The 20,802-nt window shown below is 33.3% G+C and overlaps 1 long non-coding RNA gene across 3 annotated transcripts in view; it reads left to right on the top strand.

Annotated features, from left to right (window-relative positions):
* LOC113254034 (uncharacterized) overlaps nucleotides 1–20,802 on the top strand; it is a 205,176-nt gene that overhangs the window by 17,375 nt on the left and 166,999 nt on the right. Inside the window, exons 3-6 of one of the 3 annotated variants that reach the window (XR_007189179.2) lie at nucleotides 8,740–8,846; nucleotides 9,247–9,442; nucleotides 11,396–11,520; nucleotides 15,084–15,181. This is a non-coding gene — a long non-coding RNA (uncharacterized LOC113254034). Of the gene's footprint in view, nucleotides 1–8,739; nucleotides 8,847–9,246; nucleotides 9,443–11,395; nucleotides 11,521–15,083; nucleotides 15,186–20,802 lie in introns of all 3 variants that reach the window. The other 2 variants (XR_003315630.4, XR_006409329.3) reach the window with 2 other exon arrangements.

The raw sequence follows: 20,802 nt of genomic DNA, 5'->3' as shown, positions 1-20,802 counted from the left end.
CAGGCATTTAAAGTCGAATACATGGAATTATCCTTGAATCTTTCCTTAGTCTCACAGCACATCCAATCTATCAGCAAATTTGTTCACTTTTTAAAAAGCATACGGAGGAACACACACGATTTCTTTTATTATTGTTTTTTTAATTCCAATATAATTAACATCAAGTGTATATTAATTTCAGGTATACAATATAGTGATTCAACAATTCTATACGTTATGCAGTACTCATCACAATATTAAATCTCCTTCACCAATTTCACTCATCCCCTCAACCACCTCCCCTCTTGTAACCATTGTTTGTTATTTATAGGTTTGTTCTCTATAGTGAAGCGTCTGTTTTTTGGTTTGTTTCTTTTTTTCTTTGTTCATTTGTTTTGTTTCTTAAATTCCACATATGAGTGAAATCATATGTTTTTTGTCTTTCTCTGATTTATTTCATTTAGTGTTACACCCTCTAGGTCCATCCATGTTGTCACAAATGCAAGATTTCATTTTTTATGACTAATATTCCATTGTATATATATACACACCACATTTTCTTTATCCATTCACTTATCAATGGGTACTTAGGCTGTTTCCATAATTTGGCTATTGTAAATAATGTTACAATAAACATAGAGGTGCATTTATTCTTTTGAATTAGTGTTTTGTCTTCTTTGGGTAAATACTCAGTAGCAGAACTACTGGATCATAAGTAATTCTATTTTTAATTTTTTGAGGAAACTCCACTTGTTTTCCACAGTGGCTGCACCAGTTTGCATTCCCACCAATAGTGAACAAGGGTTTCTCTTTCTCCACATCTTCTCCAACACTTGTTGCTCTTTGTGTTTTAGATTTTAGTCTTTCTGACAAGTGTGAAGTGACATTTCACTGTAGTTTTGATTTGTATTTCCCTGATGATCAGTGATGATGAACATCCTTTCATGTGTCTGGGCTATCTATGTCTTCTTTGGAGAAATGTCTGTTCATATCTTCTGCCCATTTTTTAACTGGGTTATTTGTTTATTCGGTATTGGGTTATAGAAGTTTCTTATATATTTTGGGTATTAACCCTTTATAAGATATGTCATTTGCCAATATCTTCTCCCATTCAGTAGGTTGTCTTTTAGTTTTGTTGATTGTTTCTTTTGCTGTGCAGAAGCTTTTTATTTTGATGCAGTCCCAGTATTTTTGCTTTTGTTTTCCTTGCTTCAGGAGGCATATTTAGAAAAACATTGCTATAGCCAATATCAGAAAAATTACTGCCTGTTCTTTCTTCTAGGATTTTCATGGATTCAGTTCTCACTTTTAGGTCTTTAAACAATTTCGGGTTTATTTTTGTGTGTGGTGTGAGAAACTAGTCCAGTTTAAGTTTTTTTTGCATGTAGCTGTTTGGTTTTCCCGACACCATTTGTTGAAGAGACTGTCTTTTCCCCATTGCATATTCTTGCCTCTTTTTTCAAAAGATTAATTGACCATATAAGTTTGGGTTTATTTCTGGGCTCTCTATTCTGCTCATTGATCTAGGTGTCTATTTTTGTGCTAGTACCATACTATTTTGATTTCTACAGCTTTGTAGTAGATCTTGAAATTTGGAATTGTGCTGCCTCCAGTTTTGTTCTTCTTTTTAAATATTCCTTGGCTCTTTGGGGTATTTTATGATTTCATATATTTTTAAGATTATTTGTTCTAGTTCTGTGAAAAATGCGATTAGTTTTTTGATAGATATTGCATTAAATCTGTGGAATGCTTTAGGTAGTATGGACATTTTAACAATATTTGTTCTCCCAATCCATGAGCATGGAATATCTTTCCATTTGTTTGTGTTGTCTTCAATTCCCTTCATCAGTGTTTTATAGATTTCAGAGTACAGGTCTTTCACATCTTTGATTAAGTTTATTCCTAAATATTTTATTATTTCTGTTATAGTTGTTAATAGGATTGTTTCCTTAATTTCTCTTTCTGCTGGCTACTTCAGTATTAGTATATAGAAATGCAAGGGATTTCTGTATATTGATTTTGTAGCTTACAACATTTTTAGATTACTGATTCAATTTTGTTGCTGGTAATTAGTGTGTTCAGATTTCCTATGTTTTCTTGATTCAGTTTTAGGAGATTGTATGTTTTTAGGAATGTATCCATTTCAATTGGGTTGTCCAATTTGTTGACATATGATTTTTCATAATTTTCTCTTATAATCTTTTCTATTTCTGTGGTGTTGGTTCTTCTCCTTTATTTCTGATTTTGTTTGAGCTCCCCCCCCCTTTGTCAATCTGGCTAAAGTTTTATCAATTTTGTTGATCTTTTTAAAAAACCAGATCCTGGTTTCATTAATTTGTTCTATTGATTTTTTTAGTTTCTATTTTTTTTTAATTTTTTGCTCTAATCTTTATTATGGTTTTGAGTTTTTAGTCTGTTGTTCTTTTTCTAGCTCCATTATGTTGTTTATATGAGATTTTTCTTGCTTCTTGAGGTAGGCCTATTTTGCTATAAATTTCCCTCTTTGAACCATTTTTGTTATATCTAAAGATTTTGGACCATTGTGTTTTTGTTTTCATTTTTCTTGAAGTATATTTTATTTCCTCTTTGATTTCTTGGTTGACCCCTTCATTTTAGTAGCAAGTTATTAGGTGTTTACAAACTTGGGATTTTATATCTTTCTATTGAATTGACTCTTAAGATTATAAAATGTCCCTTTTAATCTCCAATAATAGTCTTTGTCTGAAAGTCTTTTTCTGACATTTCGTAGGCTTTTTTTGGGGGGGGGGATGTGGTCGGTGCATATATGGTATGTATTTTAAAAATCCTTTACACTTACCATTTCTGTGATTTTATTTTTAAAGTGTATCTCTTTTAAGAAAAACATGTATTTTTCTTTTATAGGCCTGACAATTATAGACTTTTGTTATGGGTATCTCCTCCACTTGCATTTTATGTAATTTCTTTTCTAATTGGGTTTAAATCTACTACTTACTATTTGTTTTTATTGTTTTTTTCCTCCTTCCTGTCTCATTTTAAATAAAGCATGTTTTTAAAAAACTATGTCATTTTTCCCCTCCATGAGATTCTTAAGCCTATAATCTTTTATTCTTTTTTTTTGTGATTTTTCTAGAGCTGCACTGTTCAATATAGTACGTACTAGCCACGTGTGGCAATTTAAATTAAATAATGTTAAACTTTCAGTTCCTCCATCACACTTGGCACAATTCATGTGCTCAATAAGTCACAGGAGGCTAAAGACTATAAAATAGGACAGCACAGATTATGAAACACATCTATTATTGCAGAAACTTCTATTCAGTAGCTTTGCACTAGGGATTTCAGCATGCATTCTAGACTTATTACCATTTGCCTTAAATTAGTACTATTTCCATTTCTTGGAGAATACAGGAACACTACAAAACTTTAACTCTACTTAACCCTTTCCTGCTTTTGAGATGTTATTCCATAAAATTGAATTATTTCAATATTTTATGCCCATGTGGCATTGTTAATATACTTTTAAACAGTCAATGTTTATTTAGAGTTTCTCAAATATCTTTTCTGGTGTTCTTTATTCCTTCCTATATGATTGTGCTTTTTTCTGGGATAATATCTTTTCTACCTGAGGAATTCCCATTAGTATTTATTTTATTTCAGAAGTCCTGGTAATAACCATTTTTAGTTTATTTTTGACTGAAAATATCCTTATGTCACTTTTCTCTGAGTGTTGGTGAAATATAACTTCTAATTTGGCTATTATTTTCTTATAGCACCTAGAGATACTGCTATATTGTCTTCTGGTTTCCATTTTTTTCTATCGAAAAAATGGTTGTCATTATTTTGCTTTTCAAAAATCTGTTTTTATAGCTTTTTGCTCCCTTACCTTTAATTTTCAGCACTTTTACTATAATACTCATTGGTGGCATTTTTTTGTAGATTTTTTTCTTGGTGTTTACAGATATCTTGAATCTCAGGCATGATGTCTATTTTCCCAATTGGGAAGTTCTCAGTCATAGTTTTTCAAATATAACTTTGCCCCATTCTCCCTTTCCTCTTCGTTTCTGACTTCAATTAAATATAATTCTATTTCCCATTTCCCATATATGCTTTCTTCTTTTTCTCTTTCTAAATTTCCATCCTCTTTTCTTTCCATGCTTCATTCTACATATTTTCTATTGATATATCCCTAACATGACTAATCTGTTACTAAGTTCATTCATGGAAATTTTACTATTGATCTTTTTCTTTCAGTTTTATAATTTCAATGTAATATTTTTAATAGAAGTCTCTGTTGTGATGAAATTGGGCCTACGGCCCAAAGGTGGGAAGCAAGTCAAGAAAAGGGGAAGGAGTTATTGTGCCTAACAGAACTGCATTTTCTACCACTTTTTCTTTTCCATTGAAGATGATAATCTCTATGTCTGGTGAAATGTGTTAACTAATATATTGAAGTGTTGCTTGATGCTACATGAGGGAGACATTAAAATAGCAATGAGTATTTTTAATCTACTCTCAGTCTTCTAACATTCAACATTGGGAGCTGTATCACTACGGGCAATTACAAAAACTGCTTCTAATTCCCCAATTCTAAGGACATGACTGTCATTTCTGCTACTTTGCCCAGACTAAATGACCTCAATTCAGAATATTCTGGTGTTCTCCAGACATTTCTAAGACTAGAGTTGTTCATTTTTTAGAGTATGATTTATTGAGGTGTAATTTACATACAGTATAATTCACTCGTTTTAGTGTACAGTTCTATGAGTTTTGACAAATGCACATCACTGTGTACCTGCCACTAAAATCAAGATATAGAATAGCTCCACCACATATAAAAATTCCAGCTCCACCAAAACATTGACCTATTTTTTTGTCCCTATAGTTTTACCTTTCCAATAATGTTATAAAAATGGAAACATACATTATATAGCCTTTTGAGTCTGCTTCTTTCATTTAGCATAATGCATTTGATATTCACCTATGTTGCTGGGGTATTAGTAGTTTGTTCCTTTTAGCCTAGAGTTTAAATGATGTAATCAGCAACTGTCTCTTATTCAAACTCTTTTAAAGTTGATTTATAAGTTGAGGGTATATAAATACCTACTTTCAAATCCCTGAGCATTAACATCTGTCTGTTTCACTGGAAATTCACAAGGAGAATAAAAATTTAGGAAAAGCAGTAAATTAAACTAATTAAGCAATCCAAATTTGAAGAATCTAAATATGTTCATTCTATACCTTTTCAAATTAAAATTAATGCCTTTATAGGTTTAGACTGGTGAGTATACAGTCTATAACAAGCATCTGAATCATCCAGGAATGTTTGTATTCTCTGCATGCTTTCAGGAAAAGTTTAGGTTAGATGATTGAAAATTAAACATTTATCTGACTAATTGTTGCTGTAATGAATATCAAAGGAATTAATCATTCACTATTCTTTACGAAGTATTGCTGTCATTTTATTCTTCAATCTCATGTTGTCTAGTTATAAGAATATACAACCTCAGTCATATGATAATATTTTATTAAAATTAAATTTGACCTTACCTTTTAGTGTAACAAATAGACAGTAGAGTTTCAACTGTAAAAGCATGCATGTATCTTTTTTCCAATTGTGTTTTATTTTTATTGATCCAAACACATCAAGTATATGCTATTGAGGTATATTTCATCCCTACTAATTGTAATGAGGCTATTCGAATGCATCAACCAGACCGTTTCTGCACATTATATCTGAACTGAAAAGATGCATTGTCTTATGTTTTAATGGAATTTCAGAATTTCTTTATGCTTTCTGTGTTGTGGAATTAATTATGGGATTATAAAGTTTTTTTTTTTCTCCTCAGAAGCAAGATTTTATCATTTAAGTGAAGAACTCAAAGAACTCAAGTAGAGAACTATAGGATATTTTAAAAAGAAATCTATATATAAGAATTTTTCTACCACAATGAGATAGACTGAAAAACAAAACCCTTTGAGTGGTCCCATCCCACAGTAGTTATCACACCATTTTGCAAAAGCATCTTACCCGTTTTGTCCGCTGGCTGACAAGCCTTGTGTATTTTATTTGTATGCAAGTGAATGGCAGTTTATTGTGTCCCAGAGGACAGGGTATTAATGATCATTTGCTTCCTGCTGTGGGGTCTGTCATAATTTTGTAGGCAGAAGAGTGACAGAAGTAACGGCCAATCAGTATGCTAATACTGCCTGAGAATGGGTAGTTAGTCCATTTTAACCAAGGGTTTTTTTGCCAAATCCTTAGGTAATTTTCATTAAAAAATGCAATTTTTGATAGCATTGCAAATTGCTACATGGAGCCAGTTGAAGAAACCATATATTTCTTTTGTGTGGCAGTCAGACTTCTGTCTCAGCAGGTGCCTTCCAGGAAAAAAAAAAAGAAAGACTTCTAATGTGAAAGCCCATTTTGGTCAGCAAGAATCAATCATTAAAACATTCAGCAATTTGTTATATCAATATCTTAACATGGAGAATTCTATGCAGCATACAAAAATTAAATCTAGTCTCTGACAAGTAAATAGAAGGCAGAATCTTTAAAAAAAATTAGCTGAAAGCCAAATGTAAAAAATCCTGCCGATTTATACAGTGTGATGTCATTCATTTTTCTCCTTATTGTTCTATTTGTTTCTTCAATTTTCATGACATTTGTTTTTTTAAAGGAAAAGATATGCCTAAAGATGATTGCTTTCAATGATAGCATATAAATATTCAAATATTTTAGTAGCCATTTTATAACATACAACCTATAGTGAATGTACTCTTGACTAGGAAAAAAAGGAGTTTCTTTGAATGATTTCTGAGTGTTGGCACAGCACGTGAACACATGATTACAGAGGGGATTAGTGGATAAAGGTATAGACAGTTGGTGGCCTTAAGGCTACAGATAAAAAGAGCTCCACTTTCTCTCCATGAAATCACATTTTATTCTTACCCACATACAAACAATGCCAGCTATGTAAACTAATAAACAGAATTATTTTGAGAACACTATTTTCACTTAAATATGTTCATCATAGAAAACAAAACAATAATAAAAAACAATAACAATTTCACATATGCATATATCTGCATGAAATACAAGGTAATATCATTTAACATCACAAATATGTTTGAGAAGCTTTGATTTACCCCTGGGGCTGGAGAAAGAGTTCTTTTCTGTATATTAAGATTTGAGCTTAGTTATTTCAAAATACCAACTTATTAGACTACAGTGATGATCAATGCTATTGCCAAAAAAATATATTTAATATATTTTAATAAAAATTAAGTAGATATTTTATCAAATGCAATTTTACTTTTTGGAAAACATAGAAACCTTGTTTGCTGCCTGCTGGTTTTTTTTATATATGCAAATCTTTATACATTACAGAACAACCTAGCTGCCTTCTACAATCCCATAAATGTTTTGCTGTTTTATGAGATGTTTGTAATAAATGTGATTGATGATTTTTTTCACAATTGCCTATTAGAAATACACTATTTTGTGATTAAATACTTAGAGATAACTCAATACCAAGTCATGAAATTACAGGCTATGAATTGACATGGATGCCAAAATACATGTTTAATCTACTATTTAAATTTACTTGTATATTTATTTTAGATAGTATTTTTCCTAGTTCACAGAGATTTTGCATTTCAATCAATTGCAAACCTATCTAAAAAATAGTGTGGCTTGGGGCAGGGAAATAGCTTTAAGCTGCACACACATATAGTCACAAGGGTGAACAGCTATAATTATATTGGAGTGCATCCAAGAAATCAGCTATTCTGTTTACACTTACTGCCTCTTCAAATTTATGTGCACCTCAAGCAAACATACTGTAAATTGATTTTAATACTAAAAATTGTTGACCTTGATATTACAGTTTATTGACTATTTTTCATGTTGTTGTTATCTTCCAGACGAGATCGGGCGCGTTCAGGGTGGTATGGCCGTAGACTGTTGTTATCTTCCAAAAATCTAAAATTTAAATAAACATTGATAATAATTTATTATAATTTCAAACTATAGCTTTCCTCTTTAAGATTTAAAAAGCCCATTGGCTTAATGTGGTAAAAGTCAACTTATGAAAATATAAAAATGAAGTCTTGTTCTGAGGTCCTTTAAAATTAGGGGCGCCTGGGTGGCGCAGTCGTTGAGCATCTGCCTTCAGCTCAGGGCGTGATCCCAGCATTCTGGGATCGAGCCCCGCATCAGGCTCCTCCACTGGGAGCCTGCTTCTTCCTCTCCCACTCCCCCTGCTTGTGTGCTTGTGTTCCCTCTCTCGCTGGCTGTCTCTCTCTCTCTGTCAAATAAATAAATAAAATCTTTAAAAAATAAAAAATAAAGTCCTTTAAAATTAGAATGCTCTACTGCAGGCCACAATAAGAACAGACTGCTGAGGAGATCTGTTGAGTTAGCCTGGAAACAGAGTTGGGCCCCTGCCCAAGCATCCACTCTAGGTTGGACTTACAAGAAAATGAATAAAGGTGAAATTTGAACTATTCTTGTTTTAGGTGATGAAGAAAGAAATGTCATAATTATTCAAATATTTGACAAAGTCTAATTTTACCATTTAGGCCTACGAAGTATTTCAAAGGTCTTTTTCTCCCTTTAATTTACCTTGAAAAAGAGACATTATTCTGGACCCAGAACGGTTAAACCCAACACCAACTTCTGATTTTTCCTTTGTGTGACACTCATTTGAATTTCATATACCTGGCATAATATGGCAGACCTAAAAATGCCTTCTGTCTTTGGTTTGTGATCCAACCCAGAAACCAAACTGGAAGCCTGAGGAAAGAAAGAACGGGGCAAGAAACAAGCCAGATGATGGTCTACGCAGAAAGACTTCTGTGACTCATCATGATTCATCTTTCAACAGGTGTGGACGCTGGGTTTGGACACCATAGCCATAATTAGTAATATTTTTTTCCAGCTTTATTGAGATATAATTGATACATGACATAGTATAAGTTTAAGGTGTACAATATGATGCCTTAATATACATATATAGAAATGTTTACCACTAAAGGTTAGTTAACACAACCTCTACCTCACATAATTACCATTTTGTTATTGTCGTTGTTATGGTGAGAACATGAAATCTTTACCCTCATAGCAACTTTCACACATACAATTCAGTATGGCAGTAATAAATTTTACTTCCCCATGGATTCAGCTGTTTTGCAAAAATCTTCTTTTGAGTTACTAAGCAGGAATGCCAGCAGCAGCCGATATTTGCAAAAGATTTCATGTTATATACCTTTCCATTTCTTTTTAAGTAACAGAAGATTATGCCCTTTGTTTCTGTATTTACTAAGAGGATGCCCTTATACACTATCATGGAAGAAGAGCTATCAGTCAGTTAATATGTCCTTTGCTCAGCATAATCATTTATTCAAGATAATGTGATGTTAAGGGCATCAACTCTGCTTGGATTTGAAGACTGTTCAGCCATTAACCAGCTGAGTAACTAGGGTAAGTTACTTAACCTCTCTAGGCATCAGTATCTTCATACGCAATTCAGTTAAATAGTAGAATCTACATTACAGGATTATTTTGAAGGTTAAAGTAGCAATGCATATCTAGAATTTAAAACAACATCTCTTACATATTATGTGCTATGTAAGCATTTGCTATTAATAGTACTAAAATCCATTTATTCAGTCACTCATTTAGTCACTGAACCTATCCAACTTTCTACTGTATTATTAATTCATCCTGGCACTAAGCTAAGCACTGCAGAGGATTCAGCAATATATATACAGGATGGTTTATGTCACTGAAGAATCAATTGTCTGGTAGGACAGTTAATACAGATGCCAATCTGTAATACATGATTAAAAGTGGTAGGCACTTAGACAATATTGTGAGTGTTCAGAGGAAGAAAAATAAACTACAATGTGAGGCTCTATGCTAGGCATTTACATATATTACCTCATTAATCTAGATCCTAGATGGGATGAAAAAGATTTTGTGCAGTAAATGATGATTAATGAGTCTAAAAGAACTGGTTGGATTTGAATTTAAAGAGAAAGGAGAAAATCATTCCATTCGGAGAAGGGTGGATACACTGTAACACAGAGATGGGGACAGGGAAAAGACCAAACAGCTCTGTTCGGTGAGAACAGAATTTGTAAGGAAAGGAATAGCTGCTGTGCCATCACCCAGGGGGCTATCGAATAATGTAAAAGAGACATTCCACTGTATCAGCAGAGTAAATTAGATTAGTATAATAGAAAATGTGACAGCAAATACCCAAAATATAATAATATAGATATTTTTATATAATATGTTTGATTGTGTTTTCTGCCAAACTAGGTGTTGGGAAGGCAGTTAATAACTTTGTCATTTTTATAAAAGTCTGATTTTTTAAAAAGTTTTGTTTGGTTCTTGTTAGAAGACAATTATCAATGAATATTTCATATTTCTGCATTGTTTGAGCCCTCTGAGCAAAAGCATTTATGGCTAGTTTAAGAATAGTTGAACAAGAGGGGCGCCTGGGTGGCACAGCGGTTAAGCGTCTGCCTTTGGCTTAGGGGGTGATCCCGGTGTTATGGGATCGAGCCCCATATCAGGCTCCTCCACTATGAGCCTGCTTCTTCCTCTCCCATTCCCCCTGCTTGTGTTCCCTCTCTCGCTGGCTGTCTCTATCTCTGTCAAATAAATAAATAAAATCTTTAAAAAAAAAAAAGAGTAGTTGAACAAGATGTTCCAGGATAGTAAAGTTTAGAGATACCTGTCTTCCCAGACATGGTCCAGGGCAGTAAAGGTAGAGACATCTCCTCCTCATCTCCAGAAAACATTAGATAAGATTCTTCTTTCTCTTGGGGGAGAGGGAGTTGGGAAAATTATTATCAGCCCAATGAATGATCACTTTATTAATTTTAGGGTTCCTCTTCTATAATGCTCCCCATTGCATGTGCTAGTAACCTCTGGCCCCAAATACATTGTCCTTTGGGGATTGCACCTTGGGAATAAGACACAGAATGTTGCTCTGGCTGCTGCTTTTGCTTTCAATAATAAACTGTTTTTTTCTCTGGCCCATAGGTTTAATGTTTTCTGTATATAAACTATGTTAGCTTGCCATACATTTATAATATATCCACAAACATATACACACAGATATATATATATATATATATATATATATAACCTGTTAGCATAAAAGTAGGGTACATTTTCAGACTCTACAGTTTCTGACCCTAACAGTTCTTGTGACAGAGACTATGTTACATATCGTCTCAATCCATCTCTGTCCCACCCCAGAACTCAGCTAATCTGTGTTTTCTCTCCCTTTGCATATAGATGTGGCCTCGTAATGAAGTATTACTAGTGGGCGATCCAGCAGAAATGCTATACCATTTGTGGGCTAAGAAAGTTAAGAACAGACAAGTCTTATCTATTCACTTTCTATTTTCCTTCCTGCAGACTCTGAAAACTTTGTTGAAGATGGAAGTATCTCAAGATGAAAGGAAAATCTGTGTCCTGACTGACCGCGTGGAGCAGACCATATCCCCTCTGACAACAATACTGGACTGCGATATGATCAAGCAGTAAGTGTCAAGCTGCTAAAATCTTCGAGTTGTTTTTTATAGAAGTTAATCTCCTCTGACTTTAAAGATCTGATTTTTAAAAATCTCATTGGCCTCCTTTTCAGAATACTAGAGAAAAATTCATTATTCTGTCAACTGATAAGTAAAGAGAAAGGGCCACACATATACATTACTTTCATGTACCAAGTGTACCTTAGGGTAACTAAATAGTTAATGAAGAAAAGTTCCTTGTTTTAGCTGCAATTTACTAATGATAGATTTAGAACAGTTAATGATATTAATGAATTATAGTTAATTTTTTAGAGATACTGTAATATATTTAAAAATGGTCCTAATGTGGGACGCTTGGGTGGCTCAGTTGGTTAAGCGTCTGCCTTCTGCTCAGGTCATGATCCCAGGGTCCTGGGATCAATCCCCGCATCCTTGGGCTCCCTGCTCAGTGAGGAGTCTGCTTCTCCCTCTCCCTCTGCTCCTACCCCCACTCGTGCTCTCTTTCTCTCTAACAGATCTTTTAAAAAAATAGTCCTAATGTTTAGCCATTAATATTGAAATATTTGTGGATGGAAAAAACAGCTTCTTTTAGTGAGCTAATTTTTCTATAAACTATAAATAAATACAAAACAAGAGTTCTCCAACTGGATATTAAAGTGCTATATTAAACAAATTTTCTTTCTAAAGGTATATAAAAAGCAAAACTGAAGAATTTCTTAAAATGAAATTTAGGAAACCATGACAAATAAGAATTTGAGTTAAATCAGAAAGACTACATTAATAAAAAATTTTAAAAATTAAAGTAAATGCTTTGAACACAAAATGAAAAATGTAGAGAAAGAAAAACAAATACAAAATGAAGCAGAAGGAAGGTATTAATAAAGGTAAAAGCAAAAGTTTTAAAATTTGAAAACAAGTAAAATGTAGAACAAATAAATTCAAACTAGTTATTTGAAGTAACTGAAAAAATAACTACTTGTTCACCCAAATAAAGATACAAACGAGTGGAAAAGCACAATTAAATAAAATTAGAAGAGAAGGCTAATAGCCATGAAAACAGGCAACCAAACAAAACCCATGAGACCATGTTTCCCCTTGTTTATAAATACATCTACAAAAACTTATACACACAAACAGCATAGGTTATATAAACATATATTTGTTTCAGGAATGCAAGGTATTTCAATATTAAGAAACGGTTGTTAAAAAAGAAAATCCAAATTATCAAAACTTATGTAGGGAGAAAATAAAACTTGGTTAGAGAAATTACCTATGAAAAGTTTGGTAAAGCAATTAAAGATTCTCAATTTAAAAAATTAAAATTACCAAGACCATATGTTATCAGATATGATGAAAATCTCCCCAACTCATTTAATAAAGCCATTATTACCTTTATACTGATGCTTGAGTACCTAGTAAAAACAAAACAAAACAAACCAACAGAAAAACTAAAGACCAATCTCATTAATGTAGACACAAAAATTCTAAATAAACTTCTGGGAAATCAAGACTAAGCATGACAAAACAAATATACATTGCACACATTAGTATTTATATCAGGGAATGCAAAAATCTGTAAATATTAGTCAGCCGTAGAAAAGAATGAAGTTTTGCCATTTGCAACATTGTGAATGGAGCTAGAGAGTATTATGCTCAGCGAAATAAGTCAGTCAGAGAAAGACAAATACCATATGATTTCACTCATATATGGAATTTAAGAAATAAAACAAATGAACATGGAGGGGGAAGAAAAGAGACAAACCAAGAAACAGACTCTTAACTACAGAGAACAAACTGATGGTTACTCTAGGGAGGTGGGTAGTGTGGTGGGGTGGGTTAAATAGGTGATGGGTATTAGGAGGGCATTTGTTGTGATAAGCACCAGGTGTTGTATGGAAGTGATGAATCACTGAATTCTACACCTGAAACAAATATTACACTGTATGCTAACTGGAATTTAAATAAAAACTTGAAAAAGAAATAAACATATGTGTAGAAGTATCAAAAAAATCTTTAAATATCAAGAAATCTTTCAACCTAATCTGTAATATCATTCAATCAATGAAGAAAAACCATATGATCACTATTTATATGTGCTAAAAAATCATTTCATAAACTCAGAGGCCATTCCAAATTAAAGTTGCTCTTCTAATAGGCAAAAGAGGGTAACTACCAAAATATCATAGAGACCCCTAAAGTCACCAAGAAACATCATTTTAAATAGTAGAACATTAAGCCTATTCCTACTAAAACCAGGAACAACACACAAATGACTGCTTTCACAGATCTTGTTTAGAGGTTTTAGTAAATACAATGAAATAGTAAAATAACATAACCATTGTAAATATTGGATCTAGAAATAAATACCAGTGTACATAGATCCTTTATATATGATAAAACAGATATTTCAGTTTGGTGTAATACAGATGATTTATTCACTAAATTGCAATCACAACTGACTATCCATCTGGGATGAGAAACAAATCTAGACAGACTCAAATGTAAATACATAAAATAAGAATTTTAGAAAAAATTTAGAAGACATCAAATAGGAACATGAAATGATTCTCTACGTCTCTAGGTAGCAAAAAAAAAATCTAAATTATAGTACTAAAGTCATACCACTTTATGCACTTCATATTGGGAAAATTAAATCAAGATAACACCTGCTGCTCACAGGGATGTAGTATTCTCACACCTTGCTGATGGAAATGTGAATTGTTACAGCCCTCTTGAAAAATAAACAGATCTTTGTACTAAGCAATATGACTCTGGAGACTGTATACCAAACAAATTAAAGTACACCATAAAAGTATTTTTTTACAAGCATGTCTATTGTAACATTTTTCTGGTAAAAAGTAGAAACAAGTGACTATTCATGAAGGCAGTTGAGAATGACTAAATAAAAGTTACTATAATAATGGCATGATATTCTTACCATGGTGTATCTACAATCTGTATTACAGAGCATTTAAAAGAAAGAGGTGATTTCCATATTAAATGAGAAAAATATAAAATTGAGCAGTGGAAAAAATGTGATCCTGTTATTAGAGCATAAATGACAAAAATGTATATTTTAAATATATATATATATATATATGCATCTACCTACTGATTGCCTATCATCTATCTATCTCTATTATGTACCTATGTAACTTGATTTCATTATATAACACCACATAAAGTATGAAAAGGTACACAGTAGGTTTTTAAAACTGGTTACCTAGACTCTAATAGTCTTGGAAAATGAAGGGTAGAGGAGAGGGTAAAGGAACAGAGTAAGAATGAGAATAAGAATGAGGGGGAGAGGGAGGAGGAGATCTGATATATATGGTGCTTAAAAAGATGCATTAATCAGTCATTACAATGTTAATAATGATTATCTTGAAGTAGTGGGTGTTCAAATGATTTTTACTTCTTTAAATCTTTAGCTTCAGATTTTTTATAATGTGGTTGTGTTTTTTCATAATCAGGGGAATTCAGTGATTTTATTTATGGGGAAAGGGAAACACAATAAGACTTAGCAAAAAGTCTTATTTGAGAAATGTTTATGAACAAAAACTTTATTCTAGGATAGAGAACTGAAACTGAAAGCCCGAAGAACCAGGAGTGGGTAAGCCTCTCTAAACAGTAACGGAAGAAAATGCCAAGGTCCAGACTCCTGGGACAGGTAGGTAGGTATTTTCAGGAGAAAGGCATAAGATTATCAGATCTTGATGCCATTGTACTTTACATAACTAAGATCTCATTATCATTAAGCATGCTAAATGTCCCATGTACATCATTCTGCAGTGAAAAAATACACTGTGGGGTGCCTGGGTGGCTCAGTTGGTTAAACCTCCAACTCTTGGTTTCAGCTCAGGTCATGATCTCAGGGTTGTGAGATGGAGCCCCCTGTCAGGCTTAGTGGGGAGTCTGCTTGAAGATTCTCTCTGTGCCCCTCCCCCCACTTGTGTGCGGTCTCTCTCTCTCTCTCAAATAAATAAATCGTAAAAAAATTTTGCTGCTTATGTTCACATATAGCTACCTTCAATAGAAGTTGTCTTTCTCCTTGTATTTCTTTCTGGCATTTTAGTAGTAGTTAACTGTCTTGTGGTCTAGACCAAGGAGAAAGTGAAAAAAAAAATCTGTTTCTTAGATCATAGAGAGGAAATTCGAATCCTGATGTGATGCTGAAGTCATGAAGAGAAATAATATACTTGAGGCTGCTAGCTGTGCAGTCCAGTAATATTTTTACCTCTGAATTTGCCTTCCACACTACAACATACCCATTCCATCCTTCTGGTCTTTGTTCATTCTTCCGTTGAACTTTAGAGAAGGCTGATCAATGTCTTTAATTACATCTCTAGTCCAGATTTCTCCTTTGAGCTCCATAAATCTTTATCCAAAACTTTACATGACATCTATTCTTGGGTGCTTCAAACTCCAATACACCAAAAACACAAACAATGACCTCCCAGCCCACGATCCTCTCCCAAATCTTGGCTTTTTTCTAGGATTCCCACTTTCAGTAAGTAGTATTACTAGTTGAATTAGCTGGAAAGCTAGGAGTTATCCTTGACACAATTTTTGTCACCCTCTCACACATTCAATTCATCAACAGATTTTTTATTTCTTCACTTAAACATCTCTCAAATTAATCTATTTCTACCCCATCTGCACTTCCAGCACAGCAAATTTACCATCTTGGATACTTAATCCTAGTCCCATTCACTTTGATAATTTTGTTGCCCGTGCCCCCCAACACCAGTATTTATACTATGATCTTTGATTATACATTCTCTGCTTTGTGGTTTTATGATTTTGTGCTACTACATTTTAAGATTCTAAATGTAAGGCTCTTTCTTTTAAATAAACATGTGTTATATTTAAGTTTTCTGTAAATGTGGTTTGTATACAGTCTCTATCCTGAAATAGATATGAAAGTTAGGCAAATGTGACGTCATATATAGGAACCATGAAATAATAAGAAATGATATTGAAGAAATATGTACAAATGAATAGAAGCTATCTTCATTGGCTTGAAGTTTCTGGAGAAAGTTTTATATATTAACTATGGCTGCATATTTTGCAAAACCTAGGACAGGGGCTTGTACTCAGTGGGCACTCAGTTGTACATAATGAATTGAATGTGAAATCTTAAGAAACCTTTGCAAAAAGTTAGCATTTGCTATACAAACATTACATATTGAGCTAACTACTTTTGTCTCTTTTTAAATCAGCAAAGGAATGAAATCAAATAAGGACCCTCCTATATGAAGACTATAAATAACATATTTTCTTCAAGATTAATTTAAATGTGAAAAAATTTGTTTCTATAAAAAATTAGTCAATTTAGGCTTAACATATTAACTTGAGAAGACACCAAATCAAATTTACTAGGTTCATTAAGCTTAGGGAATTAAATTTCAGAAATCTGTATTTCTTCCTAATAGATTCCAAGAGTAATATTTAGCAGCCTGTCAAATATGTGCTTATTTATTATGTAAATTGACATTAGATATTAGAACAAGCAACTAGTTTTAAATAGTTCTTTTTTTTTTCAGACTCACCAAGTGTTTATAATCTAAAATTTTAATAAAGTAGTACACTACCAAGCATGGGTCCTCTTTAGCTTTGACTATAACAAAAATTCAGACTATCACTGAGTTACTCTATTACCATTCTTGATTCACCAGCTGTCTTGAGTGGGTGGATTGCTACTGAATGGTATTAATTACAATGAAGCTACAGATATTTATATAATATTGTTTCTCACATAAGAACACACAGTGAGTTTTTCTTTAGTTGCCTGGATTTTGTGACATATGTAATGAATGCAGAGGAAATTGTGTTTATTGGTATATTTTCAAGGAGTATCTTGATACATATAAAAGCAACTCTGAGATTGCAAGTAATTAAAGTAGCATACAGATGGAAATTTTATTTATGTTTAAAAATAAAGAGACATAGGTAATAAAGTTACAAAGGCTCTCCTGTCTGTCATAATAACTGGAGAGCATAGGTAGATAATAGATTCAATTACAACACTCAGATTTTTAGCCCTTTCAGCTCTCACTTCCTTTATAGGTAGCTATGGTCTATACTGTGAAATGTTGAGTCTGCAATGAGTTTCCTAACTTGATAAGAAGCAGATTGACATTAATTGACATTGTCTCCTTTTCACTCACTTTCTCTGTCTCTGGTTAGACATTGCCTCTATCTCAAGTAATTAGAATTTACTACCTATTAAATATAGACATATTGTCATCTACAACACCTGAGTCAATGCATTTCAAGCAACAATCAATCTGAAGACAACATAATTTTAAAAACAGTAACAGATTTCATGAAAATCTGGCCAGTCAGGCTATGTCATTTGGGACTGTTAAAATACAACTGTAGCTCAAAATAATAAACAAAACTTTTAGTCATTAGTGTTTTCAAGCACATCCATTCTCATCCAAGATTTTGTGGTTCCAGAGAGAATCTAATTATTAATTTTTGTTACTCACCATTTAGGTGAAATAATCAACATGGTGAAGTGAATTGCTGTACAAAGTTTAGAAATGAAATGCATATGAAATGAAATATAATGAAACCCTCTCAGTGTTTAAAGCATTTTAGCCACATGGTAAGATTTTATCGCTTCTTGAAATCATTGCTTAGAAATTACTTTCCCTTTAAGGATGAGATTAAACATTGTCAGACTTTAAAGACAAAGAATGAGACTCAGTGGAAAATGTCAAATCAGCGGATGTGTGGGTTGTCAATGGTCAACCATGCCTTTTCTTGTGGCCTTGATAGGTGCCCTAGATTGCCATAGATTGGCTATTCCCAACCTTTGGTAGGTACCAAGGAGTCTGTGTGTGTGTGTGTGTGTGTGTGTGTGTGTGTGTGTGTGTGTAGGGAGTAGTTTTGAAAGTTTGGGAATATACACTTTATGATTTCTATGTAATAAGTCATATTATCTTGCTCAGTGGAAATTTCATACAGTAGGAAAAAATCAGAATTTAGGTACTACCTAAATTGTTATTCATGTTGGATCGTTCCTGGCAGTTATCAGAATATTCTAGGACATGCTTTATCTCTGCTCTTGGTCAGAAACATGCATAGGTACCCTTTTGTGAAACAGTTTTGTACACAGAGTCACCACTGGAAAACTCAAATTACATCACATATTTTTTTGGAGATAATGTAGCATAGTGGAAAAAGCACAATGTTGTACTAAGAAGACCTGAGTTTGGATCCAAGCTCTACCTTTTAATACTTGTGTGAATTTAGATTTGTCATTTATCTCCTTGAATCAAAGTTGCAATCTGAAGGGGGAGAAATCAGAGAAGGACACGAACCGTGAGAGACTATGGACCCCAGGAAATAGACTGGGGGTTTTGGGGGGGAGGGGGTAACAGAGTGATGAGTATTAAGGAGGGCACATGTTGTGATGAGCACTGGGTGTTATACGTAACTAATGAATCATTGAACACTACATGCAAAACTAATGATGTACTATACAGTGGCCAACTGAACATAATAAAAAAAAAAGTTTGCCTCCTCTATAACATGGAGATTGATGATAGTTTACTTCAGTCTTATAATAATATTTAGTAATAATATATATAAGAACCAAGCATATAGTGAAGAATCAATTATTTATCTGTTATATTTATTACCTGGAAAAGAAAGACCAATTTTTTGTGTTGTCACAAATGGTTGTCACACTGGTTACAGGAATACTCATATAACATCCTCCTCTTGGGATATTAGGAATCTTTTCTGATTCGTGCCCACCTACCACTTTGGATTTCATTTATTATCTCTATGTACGTGAGTATGAGTATATATTTGTGTTTAACAACCATCAATCTTTTATTTTTTACTTAACTAGAGAAAAAAAGATACTGCTTCTTTCAATAGTATAAAATATCTGATCATATATTGATATAACAGTTAAGGAGTCTATCGCAGATCTCAATATTTAAACTTTGAGAATATTTGCAAATCAAATGCATTTTTATATCACTTCAAATACATCTATTAAATCAATTATTCTCAAATATTTTCTTGTTTGGATCCAACGTACTATTCTTACTCCCCTAAAATTACCTCAAAATATTATTTTTGAGGGAAAAATGAGTAACAAATTTCAGCCAATTCTAGTCCCATGTGTGTGAATTACTCCCAGGAAAGATTAGTGTTTTTGATTCTTTTAAAAAATTTTATTTATTTATTTGAGAGAGAGTGAGTGAGAGAGAGAGAGCACAACCAAGTGCACAAGCTGGGGGAGAGGCAGAGAGAGAGGGAAAGGCAGACTTCCCCTGAACAGGGAGCCTGATATGGGGCTTGATCCCAAGACCCTGAGATCATGACCTGAGCTGAAGGCAGACACTTAACCAACTGAGCCACCCAGGCGCCCCTCATCTTTTTTATTTTATTAGAGTTTCATGGACTTACAGCCCAGTCTTGAAATTTGTGATATTTGAAAACTAAGTAAACTTCCTCTCTCTTCCTTAGTACAGAACATGCATCTTCTACTTCTTCCCAATGCTTTATGCCACATTTCATTTAGAAAACCTGATAAGATTTAGGAAATCTTATAGGAACAACTTGATGAAACAAACTTCCATCAAAATATTTTTCCAACAACCTGCATGTAACCAACATTCTGTGTTCTCTCATATTATAATGGAACATATGCCCTTCCAACCCCACCTCTTCACTGAACCTGCTTTTGTTAAGACAACCAATAACTACCAGATCGCTAAATCCAATGGTTATTTCCTTCTGTCCTCATGTTATTTGACCTTTCATAATCTTTGACATACTTCCTTCCTTTAATGTCTTTCTTTTTTAAGTTGTCCTCCTCTATTCAGTCTCTAAATAAATATTGAAGTACCCTAATATTCCATCCTGGGCGGTCCTCTTAAAAAAACATCCATTTTCTTAAGGAAATCTCATAAAGTTCTGTGACTTTAAAGATTATCCATACTCTGATCATTCCAAATATGTATTCCCAGCATGATATAACTCCTGACCTCCAGACTTATATATACAACAGTCCATTTGACATCTTTCACTGAGATGTCAGATGGGCAGCCTAAACCTAGCAGGTCCACAGAAGAACTTTGGATTCAGATTTTTCACCTAATCTCCCTTCCTGATAGCTGCTGAAGGAACCACATCCACTAGTAATTCATGCAAAATTCCAAGTCAATGTTCATTTCTCTTTCTTTCCCTGTACAAACAACAGTATAGCAGGACACCTGGTACTGCTGTCTCCAAATATTTCATGATCTTCACCTTACTTTATAT

This window comes from Ursus arctos, unplaced genomic scaffold, assembly GCF_023065955.2.
Source record: "Ursus arctos isolate Adak ecotype North America unplaced genomic scaffold, UrsArc2.0 scaffold_20, whole genome shotgun sequence".
NCBI classification, from domain to species: Eukaryota; Metazoa; Chordata; class Mammalia; order Carnivora; family Ursidae; genus Ursus; species Ursus arctos.
Note: the sequence above shows the minus strand (reverse complement) of the source record. Positions and strands in the feature narration are given on the sequence as shown.